Source organism: Macaca nemestrina, unplaced genomic scaffold (assembly GCF_043159975.1).
Source record: "Macaca nemestrina isolate mMacNem1 unplaced genomic scaffold, mMacNem.hap1 Scaffold_64, whole genome shotgun sequence".
Taxonomy (NCBI): domain Eukaryota; kingdom Metazoa; phylum Chordata; class Mammalia; order Primates; family Cercopithecidae; genus Macaca; species Macaca nemestrina.
In genome coordinates this window covers 282,375-294,901 of record NW_027257805.1, presented here as the reverse complement: position 1 = coordinate 294,901, position 12,527 = coordinate 282,375, and the positions used below count along the sequence as shown (strand labels likewise).

Sequence of the window (12,527 nt, the reverse complement as noted above, 5' to 3'; positions counted from 1 at the left end):
AGAGGAGGCCCTCGTGATGCGAAGCTAAACGTTTAATGATGGCGCTGTTGAGTGCATGAGCCGCGTCAGCCCAAGAGTCTGGGTAAGAGGGAACCCCGCGGGGTGGAGGGAAGACTGGACAGATGGGTGCTTTCCTCGGCCCCTGGGAGCCCGGCCAGGTCCACGCTCAGACCTCCTGGTTTCTCCCATATTTCCATCAATAGCAAGGGAAGGACTCGGGGCAGAAGTAGTTCAAGGGCCTCTAAAGACTTATGTAATTGTTAATAGGCCTACTTTTATGCTTTCTTATGTATTAAGAGCAAATCATGATACCAACTCATTTCTGTTTGAAGAAATCTTTACTGCTCTCATTTTTGTGGCAAGCAACATTGATTCTTTGCTTAGTGAGCGTTAGTGCCCTCCTGCCCAGTGCTGCTGCCTGGCGTGTCCTCGCACACACCTCTGTCCATTGGTCTCCGTTCACCTTTCCGCCTAGAATTGTAGGAGGGGCGCTGGGATCTTAGGGCTAGAAAAAAACTCTGAAGACCACTTTTAGGGGCGGCTTTTAGTCAGGGCTTCCAGAGAGACAGCCAGCCGGGTGTGCGTGTGTCTCCAGGGCGAGGCTTGCTGCAGGGGCTACAGAGTCCAAGAAGCCCCAGGACCCACAGGCTGCAAGCTAGAGTCCTGGGAGGGTGTGGCTTGAAGACTTGAGAAGCGGAGGGTGCAGATCCCACCGGGGTCTGAGGAGCTGAGACCCAGAAGCACGGGCTGCAGAAGACGGATGTCACTGGCCCATCAGCCAGACAGGTGGAGTGAACCCAGTTTTCCCCGCCTTGCTGTTTTACTCGGGCCCTGGGGGGATAGGGTGGTGCCCCCCACACCGGCGAGGATGGGTCTCCACTCAGTCCAGAGGCAAACATGCATCTCACACAGAAATAATGCAGAACCAGCCATCTGGGCACCCCGGGCACGCTCAGGTTGATGCACAAAACCAACGCCGCGCGTGGCCCTGACATCTGCGTGTTCGCATCACTCCACACACATTGCTCAGTCATCGCCTCGGTGAGTTTGTAAGCTCGTTGTGTGGTTCTGGGGCTTTTTGTCCTTGGTGATGACAGGCTCCCCACTGCCCCAGCTCAAGTATGGAAGGTGATGGCACCAACGGCTCCTTGTTTCTCAGACACTTGAGTGGGTGCTCTGTGCAGCCAGTTTCACCTGCAGCAGCATCTGTTCCCTATGCCGATTCCATTCGGAGTATGTGCCTCCCTTCTGTTGAGGGTGCAGCCTTCTTTCAGGGAAGAACTGTGTCCTGTTCGCCTATATCGCCTGTGGTGTATCTCATGGCTGAATAAGTAGCTATAGGATACCTCGGTGGCTGAATGATAGGTTCATTGGAAGGAAAACTTTATATTTTTTTTTCTTTTTGGGATGGAGTTTCACACTCAACGCCCAGGCTGACGTGCAATGGCATGATCTTGGCTCATTGCAAACTCTCCCTCCCGGGTTCAAGTGATTCTCCTCCCTCAGCCTCCCAAGTAACTGGGGCTACAGGCTTCCGCCACCATGCCTGGCTAATTTTCGTATTTTCGTTAGAGAAGGGGTTTCACCATGTTGGCCAGGCTGGTCTTAAACTCTTGACCTCAGGTGATGCACCCACCTCGGCCACCCAAAGTGCTGGGATTACGGCCATGAGCCCCTGCACCCAGGAACTTAATACCGTTTTTTTTTTTTTTCCTTTAAATCGTAATGGGCTTGTTAAATGCTTACGTGTTTTTTTTTTTTAATTTATTATTATTATACTTTAAGTTCTAGGGTACATGTGCATAACGTGCAGGTTTGTTACATATGTATACTTGTGCCTTGTTGGTGTGCTGCACCCATCAACTCGTCAGCACCCATCAACTCGTCATTTACATCAGGTATAACTCCCAATGCAATCCCTCCCCCCTCCCCCCTCCCCATGATAGGCCCCGGTGTGTGATGTTCCCCTTCCCGAGTCCAAGTGATCTCATTGTTCAGTTCCCACCTATGAGTGAGAACATGCGGTGTTTGGTTTTCTCTTCTTGTGATAGTTTGCTAAGAAGGATGGTTTCCAGCTGCATCCATGTCCCCACAAAGGACACAAACTCATCCTTTTTGATGGCTGCATAGTATTCCATGGTGTATATGTACCACATTTTCTTAATCCAGTCTGTCACTGATGGACATTTGGGTTGATTCCAAGTCTTTGCTATTGTGAATAGTGCCGCAATAAACATACGTGTGCATGTGTCTTTATAGCAGCATAATTTATAATCCTTTGGGTATATACCCAGTAATGGGATGGCTGGGTCATATGGTACATCTAGTTCTAGATCCTTGAGGAATCGCCATACTGTTTTCCATAATGGTTGAACTAGTTTACAATCCCACCAACAGTGTAAAAGTGTTCCTATTTCTCCACATCCTCTCCAGCACCTGTTGTTTCCTGACTTTTTAATGATCGCCATTCTAACTGGTGTGAGATGGTATCTCATTGTGGTTTTGATTTGCATTTCTCTGATGGCCAGTGATGATGAGCATTTTTTCATGTGTCTGTTGGCTGTATGAATGTCTTCTTTTGAGAAATGTCTGTTCATATCCTTTGCCCACTTTTTGATGGGGTTGTTTGTTTTTTTCTTGTAAATTTGTTTGAGTTCTTTGTAGGTTCTGGATATTAGCCCTTTGTCAGATGAGTAGATTGCAAAAATTTTCTCCCACTCTGTAGGTTGCCTGTTCACTCTGATGGTAGTTTCTTTTGCTGTGCAGAAGCTCTTTAGTTTAATGAGATCCCATTTGTCAATTTTGGCTTTTGCTGCTGTTGCTTTTGGTGTTTTAGACATGAAATCTTTGCCCATGCCTATGTCCTGAATGGTACTACCTAGGTTTTCCTCTAGGATTTTTATGGTATTAGGTCTAACATTTAAGTCTCTAATCCATCTTGAATTAATTTTCGTATGAAAAAACTGCTTTAAAGTTCATATGGAACCAAAAAAGAGCCCGCATCTCCAAGACAATCCTAAGTCAAAAGAACAAAGCTGGAGGCATCACGCTACCTGACTTCAAACTCTACTACAAGGCTACAGTAACCAAAACACCAGGGTACTGGTACCAAAACAGAGATATAGACCAATGGAACAGAACAGAGTCCTCAGAAATAATACCACACATCTACAGCCATCTGATCTTTGACAAACCTGAGAGAAACAAGAAATGGGGAAAGGATTCCCTATTTAATAAATGGTGCTGGGAAAATTGGCTAGCCATAAGTAGAAAGCTGAAACTGGATCCTTTCCTTACTCCTTATACGAAAATTAAATGCTTACGTTAATATTTATTTTTAAAAATGTTATCTGTGACCTTTCAGCTTTTCATAGCACTTCTCATGTGAATATTTTAAAAAGGCCCTTTAGTCGTGGGGGAGAAGGAGGTTATCCCTTTCAGCAGAGGGAGATGGAAGAACAGGCCCTGGTGGGTCTGAGCACAGGCAGTCACCCCAGCCTTGGTGCTGGCTTAGGTCTGTTCTCCGTTCACCGTAGCCGCATCCACTCTCATTGTCAGCTTAAAAATAAGCTTTTTCCTCTTTCTAATCGGAACAGTTAGTTTGTTAACCATCACATTAAGGTATCGAGAATGATGGCTTTCAGGCCTCAGATATGACACAAGTAATAAATGCAGCTGACCCTGAACAACATGGGTTTTGAGCTTCGAAGGATCACTTATGTTAATTTTTTTTCCAACCAAACCCTTATTGAAAAAACCTGGCTTTGTGGAGGGCCGACGTTTCCTACATGTGGTTCCATAGGGTGGCCGTGGGGTCCTGTGGATACGTAGATTTGGGTAAACTCGGGGCATGTTCTGGAATCCATGTCCCTGTGTATACAGAGGGACAATTGCAGCTTTTTAGAAGTTTGTGTCCTGCCTTGTCCTAAAAAGGTTCCAAGGTGGATGCAAAATTATTTCATTCCTTTGGTTTTCTTGGTGGGATATTGATGTTTATTCTTCAGTGTCTAATATCCTGAGTGAACAGAGTTACCGCTTCAGGAACAAAGCCAGTCTGGAAACACATATTGAGATATCCACCTTTTCTTCATGGTTTCACAAAAGGCCATGATCATATTTTATTCAGTTGAACTGTAGGAAACTGCCAATATTTGCTGTTTTTGGCCTACAAAATGGCAAGTTCGTACGATATTAAAAACAAAGGCTTCCTGGATGGGGAAAATAGGAATCGGTAAGAACCTGAAGTTCTCTGTCATGGCCTCTGAGTCACAGGTAAATAAACCTGCGTGAGGGGGAGTTGACTGTACAGTATTTTCCTTCTGTTTTGATACTGTCAGAAAAAGGTCAGTTCCAATGTGTTGGGTCCCTTTGCCTCAGCTTTGCTGCAGAAGGGACTTGCCATTATACCTCTTGTTCCCAGTGCCCAGGAGGCTGATGCCACATAGAAGACCTGCAGGTCGGTGGATGTGAAACAGGCATCGGACATGCTGTGCACCTTGGGACGCATCTGAGAAGTGTGTGCTTGCAGCAGATCTGAGGTGAGGGCGTATTCCATCTCCTCTCCCTTCTCTGGCTTTACAGGCCTTTGAAGTCGGTCCTGGAAAGTGAAATTAGTTAATGCTGATTTAAGCTCCAGGTCAAAGCCGGGGGGCCAAAGAGACCCGCCCTTCACTAGTGGTGTGAAGCATTGGGCCCTCCCATCAGGAGGCAGCAGGGACTCGAGAAAGCCCCACATGCCCTCCAGTTCCCTTATGTTGAAATTTTTTGTACTCGGCCATGGCGGGTCATTTTGGGAGGTGAGTAGGGGATTCACATGGGGGTGTGCAGTATTCTTAGGTGTCAGGTGCGAGAGTTGAATTTGTAGAAGCTGTGCAGATAGGAAAGGGCCTGGCAGGGAGTGCTGTTTACACGGAGCCGATTTAACGCGAGGTCTGTGCTCTGCCTGGGTCCGTGTCTGACTGCTGTCTCCCAGTCTGCAACAGGACGTTGACGTGACTTGGCGCCATCGTCCCACTCTGTGTAGATGTCTGAGGATCTGTGCGCAGCTGCTCTGTGAGAATGCGTTGTGATAATGAACTGAGAAACAGTGAACAAACCCTGAATTGGTTAGCACTGGTTCCACGGCCACTTCTGCCGTGGTTGGAGTCATTCATAATAAAGTGTGCTGGACTCCTTTGCAGAGCTCTGAATTTCAGAGGCCCTTCAACTTGGCAGCTAACCAGCTGCTTCCTTCAGAAGACATTTGAGTCCCCTTTACCTGCCAGGGTGACCCTGGGAGTTTGAAGATGAGTGAGACAAGCCCTCCGTGTCTTGTGGATTTTACTGTCCAGAGGGGAGACAGATGTGGATGGTGAAGGAGGCCCTATCAGAGGTCATCGCATGTCAGTTTTATTTCTTCAGCACTTGCTGTGTTCAGGCGGTGCCCCGGGCCATGTGCAGAGCATCTGGGGACCCTGCCCATGGCATCCCAGGCACAGCTAGCATCTGCGCCATCTTCATACTTGGCCTGAGTTTTGAGGAAGTTACCGAGGACGGCTTCTGCCTTTGCTGGAGAGAGTTGGAAGTCAGGGCAGCCCTCCACAAGGAGATGATCGCCAGCTGATTCCTCAAGAAAGAGAGGTGGTCCCCACATGGGTAGAGCAGGGCAGCATGTACAGACCTGGATGTGGGTCTGGGGCATGTGCATCTGAGTGGGTTCTGCTGGGAGACAGCAGGGGTGAGGTGTGAAGGCAGTTGGAATTTACAGGATAAATTATCACTAAGGCGATGCCTGGAAAACATAAAATTGGGACTCTCTGGGGTAAACGTGGACTTAGGGTGACCCTGGGCGTGGGTGTTTTCAGGCTCTGAAGGCAGAGATTTAGGAAATTGGGGCAGAGCTAAGCCCCAGACGAGGATGAAGACCACCCTTGGGATGTTGAATGAGACAGGGGTGGAAACCCAGTGAATGTCCTGGGGGGTCAGTCCAGCAGGCAGGCAGCAGAGGAGACCGGTGTCCTCAAAGGCCCCTTGGGCCTGCCTCTCAAAGTGCTGGGATGACAGGCATGAGCCACTGCTCCCTGCTGATACTTTTAAAATTTCTAAGCTACTCTCTCTCATACCCACTCCCGTATTTTTTTTTTTTTAGACCAGGTTTATGGGTATATTTTTTCCAAGGGAATCAAAAAGTTACCTGTTTGAAGTACAAATAACACCGTGTTTAAAAACCGAAAATGCCACTTTGCATAGAAGTTTCCAAATACCCAGTTGGTTTGAGCCTTGCATTGCAGTGTCACTACCTGCTCTTAAATTTCTACCCGATGTATAGATAGCGAGACAGGGACGGCTCGTACATCTTCAGGTTTCAATTCTACTACCTTGGGCTATATTTTCATTTATTTTGGCACAACTGTGGGTGTGGCAAGCAATGCCAGGGTATTTATTTTGAAGCGTGTCCAATAACAGTTGGGAAGATTTTCACATTTTTAGAATTTTCATAGTAATAGTTATAATTTACAAAGAATTTAAAATTGTGTAGTCATTATTTTGCTTTTTTCTAGATGTGCCCCGAAACAGGGTTGCTAACTATCATTCTACATCACAGGATTAATAACAGTACCCTTTTGGAGCAGATGCCTGTAATCAAGGAATTCGGCCTAGTCAGTTCACTTTAAGCGTGTTTAAAAGGTTGTCTTTATCCTAGTTGGCACCTGTGGCTATAGTTTGTTTTCACTGCTGAAGAATATTCCACGATGGAAGCCGTAATTCATCTGTTTTTCATATCGGTGGACATTTGGATTATTTTGGGAGGGTGTGTATGTCTATTCAGCCTTCATTTTTTTCAGGATTTTTTGTAGAAGATAATGTAACAGTGTAACATCCTCTGCTAGGGAACCAACACGAACCCTGATTACAGCCACACTGACTCTCACACAGACTCTCAGGCCTTGTTACCAACACACAGAACCATTTTCTTAAGTTGAAACACAGTAGCAGAACCTGAAGCCATGTGAACGGTTCCTCCGATCTTACACTTGGAATTCACTTTTTATTACTATGTCTGCTAATTAGGAAGCATATCAATTATACAGAAATCTGAGAATGTAAAATTATACGTTTATAACAGAAAAAACCTTATTTAATAGCCCAGAACACATGGCTATGTTTTTCCCTCATGCCCCGTCACTGTTTTCTTTGCTTGAAATGGGAAATGACACTTGAATGCGGTTTTCTAGCGACTGTTAGCCTGGCATAGTTCTTCAGAGACAGAGGATGTAAAGCACATGGAGAATTTCTGTTTGTGGATTGTGATTTCCCGGTCGCCTCATTCAGGCTGCCGCCGCCTTCCCCTCTGGCCGCCTGCATCGTGGGACGTCTGAGAAAGGTCCCTGTTTCATCCTCTGGAAATTCTGAAGAGGAAGGAGAGGAGGGTGTGCAGGGTGTGGTGCATTTGTGTTGGTCTTCCAGCTTTTATTTGGAGTCTCCGCTACCTTGGTTCCTGCCTTTATGTCCCTAGCTCGTGGCTTCATCCTTGTGTCTAACTCACAGGCAGACAGATGGAAAGGGAAGTTGTATTCAGCCAACAGCTTGATCTTATTCTCAAGGCTTAAATCGACTGGGTATTTGGAGACTTCTGTGCAAATGGGCATTTTTGGTTTTTAAACACCATGTCTTATTTGTACTTGAAATGGGGTAACTGGTTCTCTTGGAAAAAATATAGGCATAAAGCTGGTTCTTAAAAAAAAAAAAAAAAAAAAAAAGGGAGTGGGTGTGAGAGAGTGGCTTAGAAATTACACCAGTAATGGTCGGGAGTGGTGGCTTATGCCTGTAATTCCAGCACTTTGAGAGAAGGAGGCAGGTGGATCCCCTGAGGTTAGGAGTTCGAGACCAGACTGGTGAACATGGTGAAACCCCGTCTGTACTGAAAATATGAAAATTAGCCGGGCATGGTGGCAGGCACCTGTAATCCCAGCTACTTGGGAGGCTGAGGCAGGAGAATCACTTGTACCCGGGAGGCAGAGGTTGCAGGGAGCCAAGATCGCACCACTGCACTCCACCCTGGGCGACAGAGCAGAAACTCCATCTCAAAATAGAAAAAAACCAAAAAACTAAACAAAACAAAAACCCGGTAATGAAAACCTGATTGCATCATCTGTGATGGAGATGGCGGATTATTTCATTTTTAGTGACAGGATGAATTGGATATGTTTGCAGTATTGATTTGACAAGGGAAATGGTGAGAACCAAATGTGCCGCCCAGCTTGGGCCTCGTCGTTGGCAGAAGACCATGGCGGGCAACAGACTGGAGATTCGGAGACCGAGGGGAGAATTCTCACGCCTTGACACTGGTGCAGTGTGTGCTTCTGGACTCCTGCTGGAGGGAGCTGCCCCTTTGCCTTGCAGGCTTTGGTGCAGTGGAGACCTTAGGACCTGCCCCTCCTGGCACACCTGTGGGTGTGGCGAGCAGTGCCAGGGCTGAGGCACAGGTGCTGAGCCCGGAACGTGGGACGGGAGAGGCTGCACACGCCGGCAGGCGTCTGCTCCAGCAGCCGGGGGTTTCCGCAAGGGGGCGGGGCGTTGGTTTTCCTCCTTGAATTTGGGTGGAGAGGGTGTCCTGGGGTGCTGTGTCTGCACTTGTGTTGCTCTGAGGTCAAGTTGTGGCCCCGAGTCCCTGTCCCTCTGCAAAGAGAGGGTTTGCCCATTTTCAGGTCAGATTTCCCTTGGGTCCGGGTCTCTAGGAGTGGGGCGCATTCCAAGGGGGCATGAGCTTTTTCAGTTTGTGTCAGGACATTTTAGGCAGAAGGAAAAGCTTGCTAAGATAATCTTACAGAAATGTTTGGTGCAGTGCCATTAACTCGTGGAATAAATGTGTAACTTTGCGTGGTGGCCCTCTGGAAAGAGATGCACTTTGAGTGCACCCTGGTCTGCTCGCTACAAGAATCGGCCGTGTCACCCCGCTTTCCGTGGGTCTGCAGGTGTGCGTGGTCCATTGCCCTGCACTGTGGCCATGGAAGGGAAGATGATCTGGAATGCTGGCGACAGTTATCGGTGCGTGTTGGTGTGTGCTGCTTTCTACAGGGGAGAACATTTCTGTTTAATAAACATCTCATCTCGATGATGACTGCAAGATATTTGAGTCTCATTCAGTAGTGTTTCTGGGTTCCTTCTGTTTTTATCTGCTTTCTAGCACTAGGCAAGTGAAGACATGGAAAGTAAAAACCCATGGAACTTGTAGAGACATGGTGTTGTGTAGGAGCAGACTGTAGCCTCTGGCTCTGTTTAAAGATTGTAGTAAACCTCTTACCTGGCACGGTCAGGGTGTAAATTATCTTGTTTAATCGAAATGTGTATGAGTCAAAGCTGGCGCCTGCATTGTTGATGAAATACCAGATTTTAAGGGAACATGTCAATGTGCTGTAAGATACCAACAAAGTTCCTCACTGAGGTTCGGCGCGGGTTCGGAGCAGCTGGGCCTTAGGTCACCAGGGTCGTCTCTGGGAGCAGATGCTCAGTGTGGGCATTAGTCACTTAGCCTTTCCAGAGCCGAGGAGCAGCTCTCTGTGGTGGTTTTTGAAACCTGTATTTTGAGTCAGTTTGTCCCACTTGACTCGAAGTTGCCGCGCGATTTCAGACCTTTGCCTCCACCATGCGCTCGTTTTCTTGTCCCCTGATAACTGCCTCGGTTGCCCCGGCCTGACATTTGAGCCTCGTCGTTTATGGACACAGGTTCCGTGGTGGGGCAAAGGCCGCGACTCCGGCTTGCACAGTTCTGTGCCTCTCACCATGGCTTATCACATCACTCCCGGGATCTCCCGTTTAGAGGAAGAGTGTCCCTTTCCTGCAGGCCCTGTGTGGTGTGGAAACCACCCCTACCTACCTTTCTCCTGTTTGAACTGTACCGTGAAGCTATTTCTGTTCTAGTCAACCGTCAGAATTTAAGGAACAGTGATTTATGTAACTTATCACACGCTTCTGAGCAATTCTTTATGAATTTCATTCTGTTGTGAAATTATTGCAGTTTTCATGGCTATGCTGGTCTCACGTTGTGGCCCTTGAAATGAATTCCCTTCCCCATTGTTTGTTAAGGTTGTGCCTGGGAGCTGTTGAGGCCTCACCTCTGCTTAGGGCAGTGGCTTTGCTCTCCTGACAACAGGAAGAATCTTATTTAGAGCACTTCTAATGTAGTTTTTGCTTCCAGACAGAGTTACTTTTTTTCACAGAGACAGCCACTAAAGTCATAAATTATGCTCAGGATGCACACACACGGGTCAGCTGACAGAGTGGAGTCAAGAACAGATCCAAAGACGCAAAAGCAGTTCAGTGGAATTTGAGTCTTTTCAACAAATGGTGCTGGAATTATGGGACAGCCGTATGCAAAAGAGTGAAAACAGGGAGTAATTTCTGTATGAAAATTAAGGTGGGTCATAGCCCTGAATGTAAAATACCAAACTACAAAACCTGCAGAAGAAAGGGAAATTGTGGAGACCTAGGGTGAGAGCTCTTAGCCATACCATGATCCATAATCAAGGAAGAAAACAAGTAGGTAAGACTCATCAAAATTAAACTTCTAATATAAAAGACACCCCTAGGGAATTGAAGAGACACATTTTCGATAGATGGGGAGAAGATGTCCACGAACCATGCAGCCGGCAAAGGACTCGTATCCAGAATGCACAGGACTCCCACGGCTCATGACAGAGAACAAACCACCTGACTTAAAAGCGGAAGAGACCTGAACAGATGCTTCGCTGAGAAGGACGGGAGGATGGCCCGAAAGCATCTGAAATGACCTTCAGCATGACTGGTTGCACCGAGATGTGCACCGAAGCCGCAGTGAATTTGTTCACACCCCTGCTGGAGCGCCTGACTAAGGTCTTCCGACAGCCCCAGGTGCTGGTGAGGACAGGCAGTCGGGACTCCTGTGCGATGCTGGGGTTCAGCACGGTGCAGACAGCTTGGCGGTTTCTTACAAAACTGAACTCACACAAACGTGGGTCCCAGTGACCCCAATCCTGGGTATTTACCCTAGAGAAACAGAATCTGATGTTTAAGAAAAACTGTGCCCAGATGTTAATAGCGCTGTCTATAGTTGTCCAAAACAAGTTACAATGTGCCACAGCCATATGTGGAATAATAAATACCCAGCAGCCCCGAGGCCTGGCTGTTGATCACAGGACACCCTGGGTGCACCTCCAAGCACGATGCCCAGGAAATTGTGATTTTGCGAGTGTTTTGCCACAACGCTCGCAAAAGATAGACCGGAGTCATGGGAGGACACGGAGAGGGTGGTTGCTGAGAATGGGAGGGTATGCTTATGAGGCCCCGTGAGTGGGTTTGGGGCTGTTGGACTGTTCTGCTTGTGTGATGATGATTATGGGAATATTTGTGCCGAAATTCACAGAACTGAACACTGTCCACTTTACAGTAATTTTTAAAAAGTGGTAATATGCTCATTTTCGGTACTGTTTTTAATGGAAGATGGAGTTTGCAGATGATTTGTCAGGGCAAGCCTGTTTCAAGAGTTTGTAGACAATTCGTTAGGGGCCTGTCTCAGGGCCCTTGGGTTGGGTTGGGTTGGGTTGGGTTGGGTTGGGTTGAGTTGGAAAAGCCTTCTCTGTTGTGGGCAGTAGTACGAGGCGTGGAAAGGATATTGCCAAGGAAACATGTAGAATCCTTTGAGGAAACGTGTATTTCTAACTTGCTATAAGATAGAATTGGAAATTGTAATGGTTTTGTTTTCTAGAGTCTTGGTAGAATAGGGAAGACAGTGTAATAAAAGCTAATTTTGAAATGAAGAATTTTAAAGATTTTCAACAGCAATTGCTCTAGGAAGTCACCCTGGAAATGTTTTTAAAGATGTTCAATAGCAATAGCTCTAGGAAGAGTCACCCTGGAGTTGCTTCTTGAGCATTGGTTTCCTGGCTGTATCTTCCAACTTTCATTTTTAAGTTTTGCTGTGAGTTGGGGATGTGTGGGAATAGCCATCCCGGCCCTGCAGGGGGGTGCATGTGCCCCGAGGCCTGAGGCACTGTTTCAACCTAGCTTGCAACATGGGGACTCTTGTCAGTGGCTGGAGTAAGAGTACCAGCCTGGCAGGCTGGGGGGAGCCCCAGGGTGGTCTGGGCACTGTCCTCCCTGCCTGCAGGATGGCAGCTGGAGGAGCTCGAAGGCTGCCTGCCTCGTGGCTGTCAGCGCAGCAGCCCCTCCTGGCCCTGGAGCAATCTTTGGGTCCATGAGTCTCTGCACCCGGACTTGCCTCCTGGGACCTCCGCCACAGTCCTGAGGGCCCTGGTGCCACTTTCCCGGTGGGACCCAAGCCTCAGGCAGCTGCGACCCCAGATTCGGTTGCTTTCCCTGCCATCTCATTGCAGCACGAGTGCTCATCTCACTCAATGTAGAACCTCAGGTTCCTTCAAGATCCCCAGAGATGGAATCTCCCAATTTAACAAGATAGTTGGTGACAAGATTTGAGCGGCACTGATTTAACTCAGCTTCCAGAGTTTAAGTTCCCAAGACACAGTCCTGCTCCTTCCCTGGCCTCATCCTGT

At 47.6% G+C, this 12,527-nt stretch overlaps 1 long non-coding RNA gene across 1 annotated transcript in view; it reads left to right on the top strand.

Moving 5' to 3' along the window:
* Positions 1-11,541, top strand: part of LOC139361577 (uncharacterized) — a 31,646-nt gene extending 20,105 nt beyond the window's left edge. Inside the window, exons 2-3 of the long non-coding RNA XR_011619132.1 lie at positions 4,421-4,538; positions 5,265-11,541. This is a non-coding gene — a long non-coding RNA (uncharacterized lncRNA). The remainder of the gene's footprint in view (positions 1-4,420; positions 4,539-5,264) is intronic.
* Positions 11,542-12,527: the final 986 nt, after the last annotated feature.